This window comes from Mytilus californianus, unplaced genomic scaffold, assembly GCF_021869535.1.
Source record: "Mytilus californianus isolate M0D057914Y unplaced genomic scaffold, xbMytCali1.0.p SCAF_7, whole genome shotgun sequence".
Lineage (NCBI taxonomy): Eukaryota > Metazoa > Mollusca > Bivalvia > Mytilida > Mytilidae > Mytilus > Mytilus californianus.
This window is the reverse complement of record NW_026262723.1, coordinates 45,211,361-45,237,764: the sequence shown is the minus strand read 5'-3', so window position 1 is coordinate 45,237,764 and position 26,404 is coordinate 45,211,361. Positions and strand designations below refer to the sequence as shown.

Sequence of the window (26,404 nt, the reverse complement as noted above, 5' to 3'; positions counted from 1 at the left end):
TGAGGAGGTACCGACATAAAGTTTACTTAGGAAATTTAGTTCTGACAAGGTATGTTTGTTTTTACTATAAATAAAGGTTGGTTCTGAGGAGGTACCGACATTTAGTTTACTTAAAATTTAGTTCTGACAAAATTTGGTTGTTTTTACTGTAAATAAGATTGGTTCTGAGGAGGTACCAACATAAAATTTACCTAGAAAATTTAGTTCTGACCAGGTATTGTTTTTGTTTTTTTCTGTAAATAACGATTAGTTCTGAGGTGTAACCGACATAAAATTAACTTAAGAAATTTGTATCTGACAATGTATTGTTGTTTTTAGTGTAAATAATGGTTGGTTCTGAGGCGGTACCAATATAAAGTTTACTTATAAAACTTAGTTTTGACCAGGTATTGTTGTTTTTACTGTAAATAACGGTTGGTTCTGAGTAGGTACCGACATTCAATTTACTTTGAAAATTTTGTTCTGGCAAGGTATTGTTGTTTTTACCGTAAATTAAGGTTGGTTCTGAGGAGGTTCCGACATTCAGTTTACAGAACAAAGGAAAGCATGTAGAACAAAGAAACTCAAGCTAGGGTGATCTGGCAGGGGTGATCCGGCTCAGAACCAAGGAGCTAGGATGTAATAAATAATGACGAACGGACAGACGTACTATGTTATACTATAATATGTATTGACGGGTGTAAAAAAAAAACTAGCAGAAGAAAAACACTTATCATATAATATAAGGTCCAGTATTAAAGTTCATTCTACCATTCAATTTCAATCTCCTTCTTATGCGTTTTTGCACTTTAAGATTCTTTTGTAAGCATAATTTATCGAACAGTTTCTTGATAAGTTCACATAAATTTGAGTGATGATACTAAATGTCGACGAACGGACGGACGTACTATGTTATACCATAATATGTATTTGACGGGTGTAAAAACAAAACCTAGCAGAAGAAAAGCACTTATCTTATAATATTTGGTCCAGTATTAAAGTTCATTCTACCATTCAATTTCAATCTCCTTCATATGCGTTTTCCCCTAACACTTTAGGATTCTTTTATAAGCATAATTTATCGAACAGTTTCTTGATCAACGGTTAAACCTTTGATCAATGCATTTTAAATGCTTCCACTTATTTCAGAAGCTTGTAAATCAGTTATAAATTTTGCTACATTAACGACAAGATAGCTTTTTATAACTCGTTGGTTTCCTTCAGTTTATTCAAATGTCGTTGTAGTAATTTCTTACTCATTATTATGCCATGACTATGTGTCGAAGAGTAAAATTTCGTGAAGTTTGCCAAATAACACAAAACTTTGCGAAATCATGCAAAATTTTTCGAAATAAGGCAAAAGTTAAAAATTTAAAAGAAAAACCCACCCTCCCACCTCTTGATTTTAAAATGTGTATTTTGGCGATATACTGCTGCTGTTTTGATTTATTTTTCAGGTTTTTATGGACATATATTATTTCCGTGTACCCAATGTTGTATGATGATTCGTCAAGGCTCACCAAGTGTAGAAATTCCAAGATGACTCAAGAAGAGATTTAATTAGCTATATTCCGTTCAAATTTTGATCGTTATTCTATAATTGAACTTTCTACACCTTAACTAATGGACAAATGTTGAAATATTTTGACACAGAAGCGTTGGATCAATGAACATTTTCATTCTCTTAAAAATCAACTAATTTTTTTGAAGGACTATCTGAAGAAGATTGGCGGTAAAGCGACACAACGCCAACAATCTTGCACCATGTTCACATAATGGACTATAATATCCGTTACTGAGCTTCTGTTCCCAGGGCCAGTATTTTTAAAGTCAATGTCAGTATTCATAAATGGACAGTAATGATAAAGTGCTCTTTTTGTACAGATGGTTCTAATTGATCATTCTTGATCCATGCTAATGTTATAATTGATCAATCGTGATCCATGCTAAGGTTTTAATTGATCAATCGTGATCCATTCTAATATTATAACTGATCAACAGTGATCCACGCTAATGTGTTGATTTTGATCATTTGTGATTCATGATCATGCTATAATGTTTCATCTTTATTGATGATAATGTTTGATAAATTTGTGAGCCGTGGCCTTTATTTTGCCAATTAAAATAATAATTAATTTATATCTCTTTGGTATTTATTCAAGCATGAATCTTGAGTTAAATCACTCAGCGCTAATATGCGTCCGCACTTTTCCTATATGTTCATCTTCAGTTTGTTTCAAATCTTGTATAGGTATGTGGTAACTTTCTATACTCTCTATAATTCGTAATGGTACATGTATGTATGCCGTTGCTCGTTTATCCGTTAGTTCATTTTTTTCACACAAGGACTATTTTCTAAATGTCCTCAAATATATACTATAATTCGCTGTATTCTAGATTCACATTTATAGATTTTAACAAATTGTTGGCGTATTTTGCGAAAATGTGACCAAATTGTAAATGCCTAAAGATGCACCAAAACAGCAATATTGATAGTTTTGTGTTGTTATTAAAAGATTGGAATCTCGTATTTAACCAAGCCCAAAATTATTTGGACGGTAATTCTATGTGGTCTTTCAGATGCAAATTTAATAATTTTTTGTTAACGATATTTTTTAATGCAAAATTTCACAAAAAAAAAAAATGAAAAATGTGCAATATTGTCTTCACTAGCAGTATTCCCGTAACACTAAAAATAATTTCAATAATTATGTATATTTAAGTTTATGAAATAGACTCCTAATATAAATATTTGAATAGGGTTTAACAACTTTCTGATTTTGACACTGTTAGTAACATACGTACATATACGAGGGAAATTTTCCCCACACCTTTATAATGACATTTGTGTATATATAGGTTTGTGTGTGTGTGTGTCTTTTTAATAAAATTGACTTAAAATACTTGCTCCGAGATTAACTTGGGGAATGAATAATAACTTTATTTGCTTATTTCACCTATACCACGACTGTCATTCGGACATGGATGTCAGCTGAAATTTTGATAGATATTCAGCAGAGAGACAAATTTTTATCTGATTTTAAGACTTCTAAAAATCCTGAAGATTTCAAAAAGTTTAGTAAACTTAGAAATCATGTTCAACGATCATGCAAAACTGCAAAATCTGACTATTACAGCAGTGAAATTGAAGAAAATTGAAATAACCCAAAACAACTTTGGAAAAGTTTTAAAAATTTAGGATATCAAAAAGATCCTAAATCAAATCCTAATATAGTATTAAATATTGATGGGCAAAACTGTCACGATAACAAAAAAATATCAAATAATTTTAACATGTTTTTTACAACTATAGCTGCAAAACTGGTAGACAAACTACCAACTGCAAAGGGTTTATATAGTGCCACTACAAATATTGTTAGATCCTTTTATGTTCAGAGAAGGAAATCAGATATTTTTTTTAACCTAAAGCATGTAGCAGAGGAGTTTGTGTATAAAGAACTATGCAGTTTAAATATAAGTAAGAGCATGGGCCTAGATGGTTTTCCAGCAAGGTTTCTTAAGGATGCAGCCCCAATTCTGAAAATACCCATTACTTTCTTGATAAATTTATCTATCTCTGAGGGTACGGTACCTGACGATCTGAAAATGGCTAAGGTCAAGCCCCTATTTAAGAAAAATGACAGACTTAAGCCTGAAAATTACAGGCCTGTTAGCATTTTAAGTATTGTTTCTAAAATTCTAGAAAAAGCTGCCTATAAGCAACTTGAAAAATTTTTGATTTCAAATAATTTATTATTTGAGTTTCAATCAGGATTTTGAAGTTTATATTCAACTGATTCTTGTCTCATTCACTTGATAGATCACATTAAAGCTCAAACAGCCAAAGGTCTTTTTACAGGCATGGTCCTATTAGACCTACAGAAGGCATTTGACACAGTAGATCACAAGATATTATGTGACAAATTAGAAGTAATTGGGGTTAGATCTATACCTTGGTTTGAGTCATATTTAACAAACAGAAAACAGGTTGTAAGTGTAAATGGGATGATTTCAGAAGTGTGTAATATTACATGTGGTGTCCCTCAAGGTAGCTTACTGGGTCCAATTTTGTTTTTGATCTATGTCAATGATGTTCAAACTAGCATCGACTCAGATTGTAAAGTTTTGATATATGCAGATGATACTGCAATTTTATTTTCCCATATAGACCCTGGGGTCATCTCGCATAAATTATCCAGAATGCTGGAATCATGCCATGATTGGTTAACTGACAATAAATTGTCCTTACATTTGGGAAAGACGGAGAGTATAATTTTTGGTCCTGGTCGAAAACTTCGGTCTTTAATACCGGGTGATTTTGCTATCTCCTGTAATGGTATTAATATTGAATCCAAAACTTTTGTAAAATATTTGGGAATAATAATTGATCAGTTTCTAACTGGTGATTTTATTGTCAACTCTATAGTGAAAAAAGTCAATCAAAGGCTTAAATTTTTATATATAAAGAGTGTCTAAATTTTCAATCTAGGAAAACATTGTGCTCTTCCCTAATTCAATGTCATTTTGACTATGCATGTGCATGCTGGTATGAAGGTATATCAAAACAAATGAAGAATAAACTTCAAGTGGCACAAAATAATATTGTGAGATTTATTCTGCAATTACATCCCAGAAAGAGTGTGACATATATTGAATTCAAGAAATTGGGCTTTTTAAATATTAGTAATAGAGTCAAACAACTAAGACTCAATCATGTTTTTAACATTTTTAACAATATATGCCCAAATTATTTACATACTAATTTTGTTAAAAATGAAACATCTTTCAATACAAGATCTAGTAGTAAAAACTTTTATATACCAGGAATTAAAGGGTGTGAATCAACCACTTTCTTTTATAATGGAATAAAAGACTGGAATTCGTTACCAGACATGATTAAAAGTTGCTCTAAAAAATATAATTTTAAAGTGCAGGTGAAAAAATTTTTGATGGAAAATTTAAATCCATCTTTAATAGTGAATTTGTTTTTTATTAATTATACTGGGGCTTTGACCATTTATCTGTGATAAATTCTAAATGATTTGTGCTTGTATTTTCTATGTATCAACCCTTGGTGTAAACTGGAAGTCTCGATATAAAAGGACCCCACTGGAAATAAGTTTTACTAACTTCTGTGGGTCATCCTAAGATATTAGGCTACAGTGTAAAATCTAGTCAAGTTAAATTTCACTCATTTCTAATCTAGTCTAATCATATTATCAAAATATCATGAAAATTTTCATAATTTTATTTTTTATTTCTTAATTTAAAATTTTTAGTAAACATGTATATCATTTTAGTGTCTATAAACTATGTCTAGTGCTATATCTGTGTCTTTGTAACAGTTTGAATCTGTCAAATTCATGCCTTTTTATCTTGAATAAATATATATATATTATATTGAGAAAAATGATCGTGAAAAATACCTAACGGTGGTCGAAAGCATTGCGATCGGATCGTGAATCAAATTATTTGTAATTCTACTTCAAAATCTATGAAAAATCTGCTGTACTTTCAAAACGCGGAACAAATCCGAAAAAAAATTGTGTCTGTCAAAATGATTCTTAATAATACTGAGGGGGGTTCGGAGGGGTCCTGATCCCGAAATCCCGGGCTTAAAAACATGAAATCCCGAGGTCCCGAATTTAAAGAAATTTAAATACCGACATCCCGAAATTCGAACAAAGAATTCCTGGATCCCGAAAGGATCAACCCCGAAATAACGAGCTAAAAAACACCCGATCCCGACGTCCCGAAAAAGGTCCCCCCCCCCCCCCCCCACCCCCCACCCCATATACTGTGCAATAAGATAAAGAAGATATGCAGTATTTTATGAGAAAACACTTAAAAGGCGCAACACAAGTCTATGTGATTCATTAAGATCAAAACACGTTTTGTACCTATATAAGTCAACACCAATTTGGTTAATAGTTCTTTGGATTTTCTCGCTCCTGTTTTTGAGAAATTGACTTTTCAATAAAAATAAATAATTACCGCTTCCGCCATTTTTTGGGCCGCATGCCGCTCCAAAATTAGTTTATCCTTGATTTGTTTTTCTCTAGGACGTTTTTCTTGTGCACATATTGCTCCGATTGATTCAAACGCACGTGTGATAAGTCGATTTGTAAATAAAAGGTCAAAATCGGGATGCCAACATGAAGTTGTGTCAAATCATTGCCGAGGACAAGTTGAAGTAGTTATTAAACACACAGTTATTTGAAATGCATTTCGTTTTACCTATGAAGACCTGTTCTAGGAGACAAAAATAAAAACAATTTCGTTAGATGACCACGATCACATCAGTACTTGTTAGAACCATTGTCATCCCCGATCATTGACATTGTTTCAACAGACATAGGATGTCATATTCCGAGATTACTCTGACGTCCAACGGTTGTTTTACCAGACATGATGGGGCGCTGTTGTCCCACGGCCCCAGCTTGTCTGGCAAAACAGCCGTTGGACGTCAGAGTAATCTCGGACTACAACAGACATAGATAGAGCTATCTGTCTTGGATGAAATTAATATTAACTTCACATGAATTTAAAAAAAAAAAAAATTGCTTCGCTGAGCGCAGCTGGATACGACCGCAGATGTCCAACCCTGAAAAGTTGGGGCCAAAATGGACACAATATTCACGCTTGATACAGGTCTGAATTTGGATTGTATAATTTCTGAAATCTGAAATGAGAAAAATTGTCCCCCTCCATTTTTTGTCACCTCCCCCCTTTCCCATATTAAAAAAAAATAATTCTTTCCCTCAAGTTATGGTCAGTATCTCAGACAATCATCATTTCTTAATACATAATTTACAAGCAGTGTAAGGGAGGTAATCAAACATTGGTATTCAAATTGATTTTGATTTTGATTTGGATTACCTCCCTTACACTGCTTTTAAATTGTCTCAATTGTCCTTTAACCAGGAAAACCCTTGTTTTCCCCTTTTTTTGCCCCTAATTCCTAAATGGTTTGATCCATAACCCCCCAAAGTCAATCCTTACCATCCCTTTGTAGTATGGAAACTTGTGGTATAATTTCAGAGTGATTCATACACTTTAACACAAGTTATTGTCTGGAAACTACAAAAATGCTTATTTGGGCCCTTTTTTTGGCCCCTAATTCCTAAACAGTTGGGACCATAACCCCCAAAATTTATCCCAACATTCCTTTAGTGGTTATAAACCTTGTGTTAAAATTTCATAGATTTCTATTTACTCATACTACAGTTATTATCCGGAAACCATCTGTCTTCGGACGACGCTGACGACGACAACGTGATACCAATATACGACCAAAATTTTTTTAATTTTTGCGGTCGTATAATGACAGATGAAAACCCCATATCCCCTTGTTAGTCTATTGACATGCAATTAGAACTCTTTTGTAAGGGAAATTTTAAGAGTTCCAACGTTCGAGACCAAAGTGGTGGTATTGTGATTGCAATGCTAATAATAATTAGGGATGAGTTATTGGTGCAACTACTTTCAGTTTGAAATACATTGCAGGTTTCAGGGGCAAAAGGAAAACGTATTTTGCTCAGTCAGAATAATGCATGTGAATGTGGTTAAAGGTATTTTAAGGGAATGTTTTAATACATTGAGATCTACATGCATAGCAATATAACTATCTTACTCAGGATGTTGTTGAAATATTCAGCTCACTCATTATGTTGATCCTATTATGGATAAAAAGTTCCAACTGGATGTCAAACAGCCAATAAACAATCATTATCATTATGATGAAAACAACTATATCAAAAGCTGTTTAATATTTTTCAAGGGCATTTTTTGGAATACATACACATATTTTAATTGTATTCAACACATTTCATTTACCTAACTAACATAATTCCTCTTGTTAAACTGCATCTTCTATGCTTCCTTGATATATACACATGTATGAATTTAAATGAAAATTCACACAGTCAAAGGTTATTTGACGAAAATAATCAAAATTATACTAAACCAAAGCGAACCAGAAAGTAAGATATGGTACAGACTGTACTACAGGCACAAATACATCATATTATATGCATATGAGCATGTTTCTCCTCCTTTTCTTTGAAGTAACTTAGTCGTAATATGTACATAAAATTCTAAATCGCACAATTAAAAAAAAATTATACCGCTCGCTCCACTTGTAGAGCACCCGCCTCAACAAAACTCATTTTCAAGAAATAAATACAATAAAAAAAAATTCGCTCGCTCACCCCAAATATTTTGGAGCTATTGTCCGAAGAACTAAAAATCAAATTGGTGTGGCCTAATGGTCACATTCCAATATATAATAATATATTTGAAACTGGATCTTTGGTGTGTCAGATAGTACAGTAAAATAAAAAGTTTTTTCTCCTTGAAACCGTTCATTTTGTTTTTGAAAACAGTGAATTTTGTTGATTTTTCATCAAAATTGATCGTGAAAGACAGGGCAACGCATTATCTTGATCGTGAAAGACAGGGCGTGACTAGACGGACACAAGACGTTTGCGCTTTTTTTTACCTATAATAGTTTACCTGTAATCTTTATAGGAAATTTACCAAAGTCATAGAAAGATGTTCACGAATTCTTTGAAAGTTCTTCCGAACAAACGACAAAATCAGAAAAAATTATTCGGGTAAACCAGACATCTATACTACTAATGGAAGAGACCGATTTCATTGAGGCGCAACTCCTCTAAGCCATACAAAGTCGGAAGTATTTGTGATATGACCTATAAATATAGTGTTTTTACTTCCTAAATTTGTCTTTGAAACAATCTTTTTTCCTCAGAAAACGACAATTTTTGAGAACATATCCAAATTCGGAGACCGTTATTGATTCGTGTCTTATACGCTTTCGCGCATGCTCAGTCGACGTAATGCCCGCAGAATTTACTTTATATATAAAAAATATAGGACAATGGTGTAGATTAAAAATTACACCATTCCAGGCCCTTTTGTTTTCCACATAATAATTAACAAGTTCCGGGTCGAATCCAATAGTATATGTCACAAAATTACCTGATCCCTGTTACCTTATCTGTACGTTCCGCCTTTGTCAGGCGCACAACCAAACGGTGTCAATGATTCAAGATTTGCTATAAAAACGGGTAATAATCACACCTGAACTTCGTCATTATACAAGGAACAACTGTGCACCTTATAATCAGCGTGACTTTACCAAATGACAATACGAATTCTAAAAATCCAGGCTAAAAATAAGGCGTAGGTTCTTTATTTCAGTCACGGATCCGCGATGTCGCGGGTAAACTATGGTCTAGTATTATAAAAAAAAAATATAATTTCTTGGTAAACGATAGAGAAAACGAAACTTTTATAGATGGAACATTTGAATTTTGAGCGAAATTTTTCAATTAGCTTTCTAATTATTTTAGTAGTGGATTTAGAATTTGAAACTATATTCCTCTTGTACTAGGGGTATAGAGGAGGGTTGAGATCTCACAAAACATGTTTAACCTTGCCGCATTTGTGCGTCTGTCCCAAGTCAGGAGCCTCTGGTCTTTGTTAGTCTTGTATGTTTTTTTAATTTTAGTTCATTTATATGTTTTGGAGTTTGTTGTGACTTTCATTTTCATTGAACTAGTACACATTTTGTTTAGGGGTCAGCTAAAGCCCGCCGGGTGCGGGATTTTCTTGCTGTGTTGAAGACCCATGGGTGACCTTCGGCTGTTTTTTGCGGTTTGTTGTCTCTTTGGCACATTCCCTATTTTCATTCTCAATTTCATCATAGTTTATCTAAGCTTAATTCAATTTTATGAAGACCGAAATTGTATTTTTAAATTACCCGCTGTACATCTTCACTTTTAGAAAGATTCATGTTTATTAAAAGGAATTTACTCCCATCCATCCTCCCGGAGCGTAGTCGTTTTCATCTGACACAAGTATGATGGTGAAAGGTTGATGCTTTTAGTTGTATATAAATATATGAATATTTTGTGTTTTTTGTTTTTTGTTTTTTTATGTTATGTTGATAAAGCACAAATGTCCTTATGAAAAAGCGCAGATGTCCTTTTTTTAAAAAGCGCAAATGCCCTAAAAATTAAAGCGCAAACGTCCCGCAACGGACCAGACTTAATAATAAGAGAAAAATATTTCTCTTACCAATTGATTAACTTGCAACTACTTGAAGCGTGCAGGGACTTTCTATGTTAGTATAGAAAGTCCCTGAAGCGTGTAACTATTTTTTGTTTTTTTTTTATTTCAACACTTTTCCTTAAAAGTTATTAAAATAACTAAAAACGTGTGAAGATAAGTAGATTTATAAGATGAAAGAACCTTCAGGAGCAAAAGTAAAAGAATATATGTATCTATAATGCTTAATGTATCGGCCCTTGAACTATATGCATGTGTACGCATTGTACCCAACTTGGTGGGGAAATTACCAATCCACGTACCTCGATGGTGCATGGTGCCACGCTTGAACTGTAATTCAGCCGATTAAGTTCTATTCTCAATCATAAATTTGTATATGAAATCAAAACTTATAGAGAACGGAAAAATATACTGATATTGCTATAAGGCACCTAAAGTCGGTGTGGTATTATAAGATTATCAGATTAAAAAGCATTGAATGATTATAGCCTTATTCACCAACAAAAGAGAACCGGAATGAGTCATGCAAATCCAATATTTGCTATACCAATTAAAAATATAAGTTATCCTATAATTAAATAATGATTTGAATGTTTTCGTAGAATTAGATCTTTCATGATCCTTTTCACGATCTTCAAAAAGCAGTACGCCATCTTTCACGATCCAAAAAATCAATATTTTGTAAAAATATCTCATTTTTTGCTAAATTTCTTATTATGCTAACACAAAGTAGCTTTAAACTACTGTGACCTATAGTGGTTTACTTTTATAAATTTTGACTTGGATGGAGAGTTGTCTCATTGGCACTCATACAGCATCTTCTTATATATCTATTAAAAACCATTTGAATCATTAAACTGGAATGATATTTTACAAAGAAAAGTTGTTTAGTCATTTGAATTATGAAAAACAACTTGTTTGTTTACATATTTAATGTCATTGAAATGTCGAGGAGCAATCTGCCTTTTGTAAAACTGTTATGTTAAAACGATGTACTTTTAAGGCTTGATTTTTCTCACATACTGATCATTATGTTGAACCTTTTTGACAGACAGTTTTATTTTTTGCAAATTTGTCCGTATAATTCATTACATTAGATTAGTAATTGACCTTGGATATGTCTTCTCGATAAGATTTCCTTCACGGTCCTATACCAGAACTTTCACGATGCAATCGCAGTATTTGACCACCGTTAGGTATTCTTTTACGATCATTTTTCTTTTAAACTGAATGACATCCGTGTATACGGGTCAGACGGAAACAAAGAACAAACATTAACGCAGAAAAAAGAATAACATGATGCCGCTCTATTGTTTCAATAAGAACAGTTGGGCACCTTATATAAACCACTGTTATTGTAAAATCGTATGGATAAGAGTAAGAACACATTAAATATCAGAAATAAGTCAAATATTAAAGAATATATATTTAAAAAATTGAAGAAAAAACAAAAACAGAAAAAGGGGTGTTTATTTTTCGGTTTCAGTACTTTTATGAGATTTTAGTATGACAATGATAAGGATCTATGGCGATTTAAATTTGCTTAATTGGTAGTTTTAGTATTGCATTGATATATATTTTTATTACTGCTATCTTATGCCCCATCTCAGTGCGTTACGAGCTGAAAATGGGGGATTAATGACTAATAAAAGTGTCATTCTAATTAAGCTTCTGTTATTCAAAGTTTGTGAAGATCACAATTAATTATTTTATCTATTTTATTTCTTTGATTGAGCACGGAAGTATCATACTGCAAAGTAAATATTTCAATGGATTTTAGAAGTTAACATAAAAAGTTGCATTTCCGTTAAGCTCAAATTTAGTATAGGTGTAAAATCATACAATAAATATCTTAGGTTCATTGCAGAATTGAATATTTTTCAAAATTCTCTAAGGCTTCCGCGTATCTCGACTGCGATTGTTGCAGTCATAAGTGAAATGTTGACTCAAAAAAAAAAAGATGTTTTCACAATTTTCTCCATATTCTATATCCATTGATCACGGAGAAGCTGGTATGTCGTGCTGGATTTATAAATTTCCAAGAACTTTTTGACAGAGTTATTTTCTTTTACTATATCATCATATGACTTGTTTTATCGTAAAAAAGAATACACGTTAAAAGTTATCAAAATATACGATATTGTGATGAATGAATAAAGCACTTCTTTGGTCCTAATTGGCACCTTAAATCGCAGATATCAACAAAAGCTAGGCTACAACAAAAAGATGTCTGCAGAACTCAAACTTTATTGAAAGAACAAACAACCTGAAAACTAGTTTACAATCCCGACCCAATTGTCGTCAAACATAAACGTTACACTAGGAGTATATGAATGATGTAATTTGCACTAGTGCATTCATTCACGACCATGACGTTGATAATAGAAAATAAAAGGATATGGAGTAAACGTACATGGGACAAAATCGCACACAGTACATAGAAAAAATAAAAAAAATATCAATGAACAGGGCTTTTATTCCCGTTCTTCATCTTGACAGTTGATGTAGGGTCTTCAACAATGAACGAATCATTCATACCCAACAACAAGGTCAAGACGGCCCCTACCGTCGGCTTAAGCGGTCCTATTGATAAAAATAAACCACAGTTCACCTTCTTGCTCCCCACCCGCCTCGGAGTGCCAACTTGTGCGATGCTTATGTACGACGGTTCTCCAGTCGAAAGCACCAGGGATACAAGAAAAGTGCAGTAATTTTGAAAGACATCGATCGCCACTAAAATATGCTCTGAAGTTACACATGTCGGGAGCGGTCAATGAATTACATAATTTATAAGTACGGGCGAGGTTTTTCAACATATATTTGTCATACATTGCCCAACAAAAGGCCAATACATTTGAAACAAGAAATGATAGACAATACATATAAAACTAAACAACAAATGATAGACAGCACTTCCTCAGATCCAACCGTTATTTTCAGTAAAACAACAATACTTTGTCAGAATTAAATTTTTTAAGTAAATTTTATGTTGGTATCTCTTCATAACCAACCTTTATTTACAGTAAAAACAATAAAATCTTGTCAGAACCAAATTTCTTATTAAGTAAATTTTATGTTTGTACCTCCTCATAACCAACCTTTATTAACAGTAAAAACAATAAAATCTTGTCAGAACCAAATTTTCTAAGTAAACCTTATGTCGGTACCTCCTCAGAACCAACCGTTGTTTACAGTAAAAACAACCATACCAGGTCAGAACTAAAATTTCTCAATAAACTTTATGTCGGTACCTCCTCAGAACCAACCTTTCTTTACAGTACAAAAAACAAAACCTTGTCAAAACCAAATTTCTTATTAAGTAAATTTTGTGTTGTTACCTTCTCATAACCAACCTCCATTTACAGTAAAAATATTAAAATCTTGTCAGAACCAAATTTTATAAGTAAACTTTATGTCGGTACTTCGTCAGAACCAACCGTTATTTACAGTAAAACAACAATACCTTGTCAGAACCAAATTTTATAAGTAAACTTTATGTCGGTTCTTCCTCAGAACGAACCGTTATTTACAGTAAAACAACAATACCTTGTCAGAACCAAATTTTATAACTAAGCTTTATGTCGGTACCTCCTTAGAACCAACCTTTATTTACAGGTAAAAAAAACCATTCCTGGTCAGAACTAAATTTTCTCGATAAACTGTATGTCGGTACCTCCTCAGAACCAACCTTTATTTACAGTAAAAACACAATACCTGGTAAGAACTAATTTTTATAAGTTAACTTTATGTCGGTACCTCCTCAGAACCAACCTTAATTTACAGTAAAAACATAAGTACCTTGTCAGAACCAAATTTTATAAGTAAACTTTATGTTGGTACTTCCTCAGAACCAACAGTTATTTACAGTAAAACAATAATACCTTGTCAGAACCAAATTTTATAACTAAGCTTTATGTCGGTACCTCCTCAGAACCAACCTTTATTAACAGCAAAAACAACAATACGTGGTCAGAATTAATTTTTATAAGTAAACTTTATGTCGTTACCTCCTCAGAACCAATCTTAATTTACAGTAAAAACTGAAGTACCTTGTCAGAACCAAATTTTCTAACTTAACTTTATGACGGTACCTCCTCAGAACCAACCGTTATCTTCAGTAAAAACAACCATACCAGGTCAGAACTAAAATTTCTAAGTAAAATTTATGTTGGTACCTCCTCAGAACCAATCTTTATTGATAGTAAAAACAACCATACCTTGTCAGAACCAAATTTCCTAAGTAAACTTTACGACGGTACCTCCTCAGAACCAACCTTCATTTACAGTAAAAAAAAACAATACCTTGTCAGAATCAAATTTTCTAAGTAAACCTTAGGTCGGTATCTCCTCAGAACCAACCTTCATTTACAGTAAAAACAACCATACCAGGTCAGAACTAAATTTTCTCAATAAACTTTAGGTCGGTACCTCCTCTGAACCAACCTTTCTTTACAGTACAAAAAACAAAACTTTGTCAGAACCAAATTTCTTATTAATTAAATTTTATGTTGGTACCTCCTCATAACCAACCTTTATTTACAGTAAAAACAATAAAATCTTGTCAGAACCAAATTTTATCAGTAAACTCTATATGTCGGTACTTCCTCAGAACCAACCGTTATTTACAGTAAAACAACAATACCTTGTCAGAACCAAATTTTATAACTAAGCTTTATGTCGGTACCTCCTCAGAACCAACCTTTATTTACAGTAAAAACAATCATACCTGGTCAGAACTAAATTTTCTCAATAATCTTTATGTCAGTATCTCCTCAGAACCAACTTTTATTTACAGTACAAACAACAATACCTGGTCAGAACTTATTTTTATGAGTAAACTTTATGTCAGTACCTCTTCAGAACCAACCTTAATTTACAGTAAAAACATAAGTACCTTGTCAGAACCAAATTTTATAAGTAAACTTTATGTTGGTACTTCCTCAGAACCAACAGTTATTTACAGTAAAACAATAATACCTTGTCAGAACCAAATTTTATAACTAAGCTTAATGTCGGTACCTCCTCAGAACCAACCTTTATTAACAGCAAAAACAACAATACGTGGTCAGAATTAATTTTTATAAGTAAACTTTATGTCGTTACCTCCTCAGAACCAACCTTAATTTACAGTAAAAACTGAAGTACCTTGTCAGAACCAAATTTTCTAACTTAACTTTATGACGGTACCTCCTCAGAACCAACCGTTATCTTCAGTAAAAACAACCATACCAGGTCAGAACTAAAATTTCTAAGTAAAATTTATGTTGGTACCTCCTCAGAACCAATCTTTATTGATAGTAAAAACAACCATACCTTGTCAGAACCAAATTTTATAAGTAAACTTTACGACGGTACCTCCTCAGAACCAACCTTCATTTACAGTAAAAAAAAACAATACCTTGTCAGAATCAAATTTTCTAAGTAAACCTTAGGTCGGTACCTCCTCAGAACCAACCTTCATTTACAGTAAAAACAACCATACCAGGTCAGAACTAAAATTTCTCAATAAACTTTAGGTCGGTACCTCCTCTGAACCAACCTTTCTTTACAGTACAAAAACAAAACTTTGTCAGAACCAAATTTCTTATTAATTAAATTTTATGTTGGTACCTCCTCATAACCAACCTTTATTTACAGTAAAAACAATAAAATCTTGTCAGAACCAAATTTTATCAGTAAACTCTATATGTCGGTACTTCCTCAGAACCAACCGTTATTTACAGTAAAACAACAATACCTTGTCAGAACCAAATTTTATAACTAAGCTTTATGTCGGTACCTCCTCAGAACCAACCTTTATTTACAGTAAAAACAATCATACCTGGTCAGAACTAAATTTTCTCAATAATCTTTATGTCGGTACCTCCTCAGAACCAACTTTTATTTACAGTAAAAACAATCATACCTGGTCAGAACTAAATTTTCTCAATAATCTTGATGTCAGTACCTCCTCAGAACCAACTTTTATTTACAGTACAAACAACAATACCTGGTCAGAACTAATTTTTATGAGTAAACTTTATGTCAGTACCTCTTCAGAACCAACCTTAATTTACAGTAAAAACATAAGTACCTTGTCAGAACCAAATTTTATAAGTAAACTTTATGTTGGTACTTCCTCAGAACCAACAGTTATTTACAGTAAAACAATGATACCTTGTCAGAACCAAATTTTATAACTAAGCTTAATGTCGGTACCTCCTCAGAACCAACCTTTATTAACAGCAAAAACAACAATACTTGGTCAGAATTAATCTTTATAAGTAAACTTTATGTCGTTACCTCCTCAGAACCAACCTTAATTTACAGTAAAAACTGGAGTACCTTGTCAGAACCAAATTTTCTAACTTAACTTTATGACGGTACCTCCTTAGAACCAACCGTTATCTTCAGTAAAAACAACCATACCAGGTCAGAACTAAAATTTCTAAGTAAAATTTATGTTGGTACCTCCTCAGAACCAATCTTTATTGATAGTAAAAACAACCATACCTTGTCAGAACCAAATTTTATAAGTAAACTTTACGACGGTACCTCCTCAGAACCAACCTTCATTTACAGTAAAAAAAAACAATACCTTGTCAGAATCAAATTTTCTAAGTAAACCTTAGGTCGGTACCTCCTCAGAACCAACCTTCATTTACAGTAAAAACAACCATACCAGGTCAGAACTAAAATTTCTCAATAAACTTTAGGTCGGTACCTCCTCTGAACCAACCTTTCTTTACAGTACAAAAACAAAACTTTGTCAGAACCAAATTTCTTATTAATTAAATTTTATGTTGGTACCTCCTCATAACCAACCTTTATTTACAGTAAAAACAATAAAATCTTGTCAGAACCAAATTTTATCAGTAAACTCTATATGTCGGTACTTCCTCAGAACCAACCGTTATTTACAGTAAAACAACAATACCTTGTCAGAACCAAATTTTATAACTAAGCTTTATGTCGGTACCTCCTCAGAACCAACCTTTATTTACAGTAAAAACAATCATACCTGGTCAGAACTAAATTTTCTCAATAATCTTTATGTCGGTACCTCCTCAGAACCAACTTTTATTTACAGTAAAAACAATCATACCTGGTCAGAACTAAATTTTCTCAATAATCTTGATGTCAGTACCTCCTCAGAACCAACTTTTATTTACAGTACAAACAACAATACCTGGTCAGAACTAATTTTTATGAGTAAACTTTATGTCAGTACCTCTTCAGAACCAACCTTAATTTACAGTAAAAACATAAGTACCTTGTCAGAACCAAATTTTATAAGTAAACTTTATGTTGGTACTTCCTCAGAACCAACAGTTATTTACAGTAAAACAATGATACCTTGTCAGAACCAAATTTTATAACTAAGCTTAATGTCGGTACCTCCTCAGAACCAACCTTTATTAACAGCAAAAACAACAATACTTGGTCAGAATTAATCTTTATAAGTAAACTTTATGTCGTTACCTCCTCAGAACCAACCTTAATTTACAGTAAAAACTGGAGTACCTTGTCAGAACCAAATTTTCTAACTTAACTTTATGACGGTACCTCCTTAGAACCAACCGTTATCTTCAGTAAAAACAACCATACCAGGTCAGAACTAAAATTTCTAAGTAAAATTTATGTTGGTACCTCCTCAGAACCAATCTTTATTGATAGTAAAAACAACCATACCTTGTCAGAACTAAATTTCCTAAGTAAACTTTACGACGGTACCTCCTCAGAACCAACCTTCATTTACAGTAAAAAAAAACAATACCTTGTCAGAATCAAATTTTCTAAGTAAACCTTAGGTCGGTACCTCCTCAGAACCAACCTTCATTTACAGTAAAAACAACCATACCAGGTCAGAACTAAAATTTCTCAATAAACTTTAGGTCGGTACCTCCTCTGAACCAACCTTTCTTTACAGTACAAAAAACAAAACTTTGTCAGAACCAAATTTCTTATTAATTAAATTTTATGTCGGTACCTCCTCATAACCAACCTTTATTTACAGTAAAAACAATAAAATCTTGTCAGAACCAAATTTTATCAGTAAACTATATATGTCGGTACTTCCTCAGAACCAACCGTTATTTACAGTAAAACAACAATACCTTGTCAGAACCAAATTTTATAACTAAGCTTTATGTCGGTACCTCCTCAGAACCAACCTTTATTTACAGTAAAAACAATCATACCTGGTCAGAACTAAATTTTCTCAATAATCTTTATGTCAGTATCTCCTCAGAACCAACTTTTATTTACAGTACAAACAACAATACCTGGTAAGAACTAATTTTTATGAGTAAACTTTATGTCAGTACCTCTTCAGAACAACCTTAATTTACAGTAAAAACATAAGTACCTTGTCAGAACCAAATTTTCTAAGTAAACCTTATGTCGGTACCTCCTCAGAACCAACCGTTGTTTACAGTTAAAACAACCATACCAGGTCAGAACTAAAATTTCTCAATAAACTTTAGGTCGGTACCTCCTCAGAACCAACCTTTCTTTACAGTACAAAAAACAAAACCTTGTCAGAACCAAATTTCTTATTAAGTAAATTTTGTGTTGTTACCTTCTCATAATCAACCTTCATTTACAGTAAAAATATTAAAATCTTGTCAGAACCAAATTTTATAAGTAAACTTTATGTCGGTACTTCCTCAGAACGAACCGTTATTTACAGTAAAACAACAATACCTTGTCAGAACCAAATTTTATAACTAAGCTTTATGTCGGTACCTCCTTAGAACCAACCTTTATTTACAGTAAAAACAACCATTCCTGGTCAGAACTAAATTTTCTCGATAAACTGTATGTCGGTACCTCCTCAGAACCAACCTTTATTTACAGTAAAAAAACAATACCTGGTAAGAACTAATTTTTATAAGTTAACTTTATGTCGGTACCTCCTCAGAACCAACCTTAATTTACAGTAAAAACATAAGTACATTGTCAGAACCAAATTTTATAAGTTAACTTTATGTTGGTACTTCCTCAGAACCAACAGTTATTTACAGTAAAACAATAATACCTTGTCAGAACCAAATTTTATAACTAAGCTTAATGTCGGTACCTCCTCAGAACCAACCTTTATTAACAGCAAAAACAACAATACTTGGTCAGAATTAATTTTTATAAGTAAACTTTATGTCGTTACCTCCTCAGAACCAACCTTAATTTACAGTAAAAACTTAAGTACCTTGTCAGAACCAAATTTTCTAACTTAAATTTATGACGGTACCTCCTCAGAACCAATCTTTATTGATAGTAAAAACAACCATACCTTGTCAGAACCAAATTTCCTAAGTAAACTTTACGACGGTACCTCCTCAGAACCAACCTTCATTTACAGTTAAAAAAAAACAATACCTTGTCAGAATCAAATTTCCTAAGTAAACTTTACGACGGTACCTCCTCAGACTCCTCCTTTATTTATAGTAAAAAAAAATACCAGGTCAGAACTAAATTTTCTCAATAAATTTTATGTCGGTACCTCCTCAGAACATACCTTTATTTACAGTAAAAACAACAATACCTTGTCAGAACTAAATTTTCTCAATAAACTTTATGTCGGTACCTCCTCAGAACCAACCCTAATTTACAGTACAAAAAACAAAATTTTGTCAGAATCAAATTTCTTATTAAGTAAATTTTATGTTGGTACCTCCTCATAACCAACCTTTATTTACAGTAAAAACAATAAAATCTTGTCAGAACCAAATTTTATAAGTAAACTTTATATGTCGGTACTTCATCAGAACCAACCGTTATTTACAGTAAAACAACAATACCTTGTCAGAACCAAATTTTATAACTAAGCTTTATGTCGGTACCTCCTCAGAACCAATCTTTATTTACAGTGAAAACAACCATACCTGGCAGAACTAAATTTTCTCAATAAACTTTATGTCGGTACCACTTCAGAACCAACCTCTATTTACAGTACAAAAAACAATACCTGGTCAGAACTAATTCTTACAAGTAAACTTTATGTTGGTACTTCCTCAGAACCAACAGTTATTTACAGTAAAACAATAATACCTTGTCAGAATCAAATGTCTAAGTAAAATTTATGTTGGTACCTCCTCAGAACCAATCTTTATTTATAGTAAAAGCAACCATACCTTGTCAGAACCAAATTTTCTCAGTAAACTTTACGACGGTACCTCTTCAGAACCAACCATCATTTACAGTTAAAAAAAAAAATACCTTGTCAGAATCAAATTTCCTAAGTAAACTTTACGACGGTACCTCCTCACAACCAACCTTTATTAACAGCAAAAACAACAATACTTGGTCAGAATTAATTTTTATAAGTAAACTTTATGTCGTTACCTCCTCAGAACCAACCTTAATTTACAGTAAAAACTTAAGTACCTTGTCAGAACCATATTTTCTAACTTAACTTTATGACGGTACCTCCTCAGAACCTACCGTTATCTACAGTAAAAACAGCCATACCAGGTCAAAACTAAAATTTCTAAGTAAAATTTATGTTGGTACCTCCTCAGAACCAATCTTTATTGATAGTAAAAACAACCATACCTTGTCAGAACCAAATTTCCTAAGTAAACTTTACGACGGTACCTCCTCAGAACCAACCTTCATTTACAGTAAAAAAAAACAATACCTTGTCAGAATCAAATTTTCTAAGTAAACCTTAGGTCGGTACCTCCTCAGAACCAACCTTCATTTACAGTAAAAACAACCATACCAGGTCAGAACTAAAATTTCTCAATAAACTTTAGGTCGGTACCTCCTCTGAACCAACCTTTCTTTACAGTACAAAAAACAAAACTTTGTCAGAACCAAATTTCTTATTAATTAAATTTTATGTTGGTACCTCCTCATAACCAACCTTTATTTACAGTAAAAACAATAAAATCTTGTCAGAACCAAATTTTATAAGTAAACTTTATATGTCGGTACTTCCTCAGAACCAACCGTTATTTACAGTAAAACAACAATACCTTGTCAGAACCAAATTTTATAACTAAGCTTTATGTCGGTACCTCCTTAGAACCAACCTTTATTTACAGTAAAAACAATCATACCTGGCAGAACTAATTTTTATAAGTAAACTTTAGGTCGGTACCTCCTCAGAACCAACCTTAATTTACAGTAAAAACATAAGTACCTTGTCAGAATCAAATTTTATAAGTAAACTTTATGTTGGTACTTCCTCAGAACCAACAGTTATTTACAGTAAAACAACAATACCTTGTCAGAATCAAATTTCTAAGTAAAATTTATGTTGGTACCTCCTCAGAACCAATCTTTATTTATAGTAAAAACAACCATACCTTGTCAGAATCAAATTTCCTAAGTAAACTTTACGACGGTACCTCTTCAGAACCAACCTTCATTTACAGTTAAAAAAAACCAATACCTTGTCAGAATCAAATATCCTAAGTAAACTTTACGACGGTACCTCCTCAGAACCATCCTTTATTTACAGTAAAAAAAAATTACCTGGTCAGAACTAAATTTTCCCAATAAACTTTATGTCGGTTCCTCCTCAGAACCAACCTTTATTTACAGTAAAACAGCAATACCTGGTCAGAATTAATTTTAATAAGTAAACTTTTAAATTATGTCGTAACCTCCTCAAAACCAACCTTTATTTACAGTAAAACAACAATACCTGGTCAGAATTAATTTTTAAAAGTAAACTTTATGTCGTTACCTCCCTAGAACCAATCTTAATTTACAGTAAAAACATAAGTACCTTGTCAGAACCAAATTTTCTAACTTAACTTTAAGTCGGTAACTCCTCAGAACGAACCGTTATCTACAGTAAAAACAACCATACCAGGTCAGAACTAAAATTTCTAAGTAAAATTTATGTTGGTACCTCCTCAGAACCAATCTTTATTTACAGTACAAAAAACAATACCTGGTCAGAACTAATTTTTATAAGTAAACTTTATGTCGGTACCTCCTCAGAACCAACCTTAATTTACAGTGAAAACAACCATACCTGGCAGAACTAAATTTTCTCAATAAACTTTATGTCGGTACCACTTCAGAACCAACCTCTATTTACAGTACAAAAAACAATACCTGGTCAGAACTAATTCTTACAAGTAAACTTTATGTTGGTACTTCCTCAGAACCAACAGTTATTTACAGTAAAACAATAATACCTTGTCAGAATCAAATGTCTAAGTAAAATTTATGTTGGTACCTCCTCAGAACCAATCTTTATTTATAGTAAAAGCAACCATACCTTGTCAGAACCAAATTTTCTCAGTAAACTTTACGACGGTACCTCTTCAGAACCAACCTTCATTTACAGTTAAAAAAAAAAATACCTTGTCAGAATCAAATTTTCTAAGTAAACTTTACGACGGTACCTCCTCACAACCAACCTTTATTAACAGCAAAAACAACAATACTTGGTCAGAATTAATTTTTATAAGTAAACTTTATGTCGTTACCTCCTCAGAACCAACCTTAATTTACAGTAAAAACTTAAGTACCTTGTCAGAACCATATTTTCTAACTTAACTTTATGACGGTACCTCCTCAGAACCTACCGTTATCTACAGTAAAAACAGCCATACCAGGTCAAAACTAAAATTTCTAAGTAAAATTTATGTTGGTACCTCCTCAGAACCAATCTTTTATGATAGTAAAAACAACCATACCTTGTCAGAACCAAATTTCCTAAGTAAACTTTACGACGGTACCTCCTCAGAACCAACCTTCATTTACAGTAAAAAAAAACAATACCTTGTCAGAATCAAATTTTCTAAGTAAACCTTAGGTCGGTACCTCCTCAGAACCAACCTTCATTTACAGTAAAAACAACCATACCAGGTCAGAACTAAAATTTCTCAATAAACTTTAGGTCGGTACCTCCTCTGAACCAACCTTTCTTTACAGTACAAAAAACAAAACTTTGTCAGAACCAAATTTCTTATTAATTAAATTTTATGTTGGTACCTCCTCATAACCAACCTTTATTTACAGTAAAAACAATAAAATCTTGTCAGAACCAAATTTTATAAGTAAACTTTATATGTCGGTACTTCCTCAGAACCAACCGTTATTTACAGTAAAACAACAATACCTTGTCAGAACCAAATTTTATAACTAAGCTTTATGTCGGTACCTCCTTAGAACCAACCTTTATTTACAGTAAAAACAATCATACCTGGCAGAACTAATTTTTATAAGTAAACTTTAGGTCGGTACCTCCTCAGAACCAACCTTAATTTACAGTAAAAACATAAGTACCTTGTCAGAATCAAATTTTATAAGTAAACTTTATGTTGGTACTTCCTCAGAACCAACAGTTATTTACAGTTAAACAACAATACCTTGTCAGAATCAAATTTCTAAGTAAAATTTATGTTGGTACCTCCTCAGAACCAATCTTTATTTATAGTAAAAACAACCATACCTTGTCAGAATCAAATTTCCTAAGTAAACTTTACGACGGTACCTCTTCAGAACCAACCTTCATTTACAGTTAAAAAAAACCAATACCTTGTCAGAATCAAATATCCTAAGTAAACTTTACGACGGTACCTCCTCAGAACCATCCTTTATTTACAGTAAAAAAAAATTACCTGGTCAGAACTAAATTTTCCCAATAAACTTTATGTCGGTTCCTCCTCAGAACCAACCTTTATTTACAGTAAAACAGCAATACCTGGTCAGAATTAATTTTAATAAGTAAACTTTTAAATTATGTCGTAACTTCCTCAAAACCAACCTTTATTTACAGTAAAACAACAATACCTGGTCAGAATTAATTTTTAAAAGTAAACTTTATGTCGTTACCTCCCTAGAACCAATCTTAATTTACAGTAAAAACATAAGTACCTTGTCAGAACCAAATTTTCTAACTTAACTTTAAGTCGGTAACTCCTCAGAACGAACCGTTATCTACAGTAAAAACAACCATACCAGGTCAGAACTAAAATTTCTAAGTAAAATTTATGTTGGTACCTCCTCAGAACCAATCTTTATTTACAGTACAAAAAACAATACCTGGTCAGAACTAATTTTTATAAGTAAACTTTATGTCGGTACCTCCTCAGAACCAACCTTAATTTACAGTAAAAACATAAGTACCTTGTCAGAATCAAATTTTATAAGTAAACTTTATGTTGGTACCTCCTCAGAACCAACAGTTATTTACAGTACAAAAAATAAAACCTAATCAGAACCAAATTTCGTATTAAGTAAACTTTATGTCGGTACCTCCTCAGAACCAACCTTAATTTACAGTAAAAACAACAATACCTTGTCAGAACTAAATTTTCTAAGTAAATTTTAGGTTCAACTTGGTACCTCCTCATAACAAACCTTTATTTACAGTAACAAAAAACAATACCTGGTCAGAACTAATTTTTATAAGTAAACTTAATGACGGGACCTCCTCAGAACCAACCTTAATTTACAGTAAAAACATAAGTACCTTGTCAGAACCAAATTTTATAAGTAAACTTTATGTTGGTACTTCCTCAGAACCAACCTTCATTTACAGTAAATACAACAATACCAGGTCAGAACTAATTTTTATAAGTAAACTTTATGTCGGTACCTCCTAAGAACCAACCTTAATTTACAGTAAAAACATAAGTACCTTGTCAGAACCAAATTTTCTAAGTAAACTTTATGTCGGTGCCTCCTCAGAAACAACCGTTATTTACAGTAAAAATCAAAATTTCTATGTAGACTTAATATCGTTACCTCCTCAGTACCTTGTCAGTTGTCAGAACCAAATGTTATTAACTAATGTTTAAAGTTTAACCTCCTCAAAACCAACTGTTATTTAAACTAAAAACAATACCTTATCAAAACCATTTTTTTTATTTATACTTAAGATCGTTACCTTATCGGAACAGACCGTGTGTTCCAGTAAATATAACAATACCTTTTTTGGGATAATTTTCTTTCTGTGCAGACTTTCTCATATACCTTTTCAGAATAACTTTGAAAACCAAGAATACCGTGTCAGAACCAAAATTTCTATGTAGACTTTTGGTCGTTTCCTCCTCAGGAAAAAACAGTTATTTTAAGTAAATATTTTAATACTTTTCTTGAATAGTTGTCTTTTAATGCAGACTTTAGGTAGTGACCTGCTACAACTTTTCGTTATATTCGGTAAAAACAAGTATGCCTTGTCAGAACCAACATTTTTTTCTCACAAATAGATAAAAGTATTCTAATCCAAGCAACTGTTTTACACATATGATCAGTATAACTAAAATTATATTTAAACGTTATATCGCTTCTTTTATTACCGTTTGGTATATTAATGAATTATATGTTAGCTCGGCTACAAAAAATGTTGTTTGAATAATTTTCATTGATTGAATAATGCACACTTTTATTGTGATTGGGGTAAAATTCAATGTCACCTAGCTGTGGTATCCATTGACATTAAAATTTAAAAACAAAATATTTTCTACTGTTAGTTCAGGGGACAACACGGAAAAGCCCCTGAAAGGAATTGGAAGAGAAGGTGAGAAGATACTGAAAGAAATTCAAAAGAAACATATTCATGAAATGAATATTTGGAAGTGACCCAATGGCAATTTGAAAAAAATGAAATAAAAATCACTACTTTCATTTCCGGGGGCATCGCTCGCAAATTCGCAAACTGTTGAAGAATACTCTAAATCTTGTACTGAGTAAATTACGAACTATACACTACACAATACATTATACAATACAATACAATGTGTGTTTGTTCCAATTAAGGTTCCCTAGGGAGCAGTGACAACGATATCGAACGGGTGTTTCATGTATCATCCGTGTCAGCTAGTGTGGGGTATAAATACATATTATGTATTTTGATAAAAATAAGAGAGCTATATCATATTGAAATTGAGCTATTTAATGTTGGGGTTATCTATCTTTGATGTTTTTACATGTCTCCTGTTTTTCTAATTAACTTAAATCTATATTTGTAAGATTACAATAGTTTATCGGCTGCTTATTTCACTTAAATACTAATTTGTAATTCATATAAAATTTTAATATATAGCTTATATAACCTCACATGGTAACGTAATCACCACGTAGACATTTTTATTACGCCGGCTCTGTTAATGCAAACAACTTTAATGTTTTATTTCAGGGTCGTTGTTATCTGTCTTAATTTTACGGGAGTGAGATGTCAATCAAAGACATATCTGCGCAAGACTTATATTGGTTCTGAGAACGTACTCCGGTTCTGCACAAGTAATGGTTCTGGGGAAGTGCACCGCTGCCGTACCCTGATCGTTTTTGGAGTATTAGGACAATAACAATTAACTAACGCAACTCTTTTTACACAAATATTCGTTATTTGGCAGGATTCGTTGTCATCATGTGTTATTGACCA

At 32.5% G+C, this 26,404-nt stretch overlaps 1 protein-coding gene across 2 annotated transcripts in view; it reads right to left on the bottom strand.

The window, feature by feature from the left end:
- Window positions 1–26,404, bottom strand: part of LOC127709124 (amiloride-sensitive sodium channel subunit alpha-like) — a 63,844-nt gene that overhangs the window by 11,362 nt on the left and 26,078 nt on the right. The gene's annotated exons all lie outside the window — the stretch shown is intronic.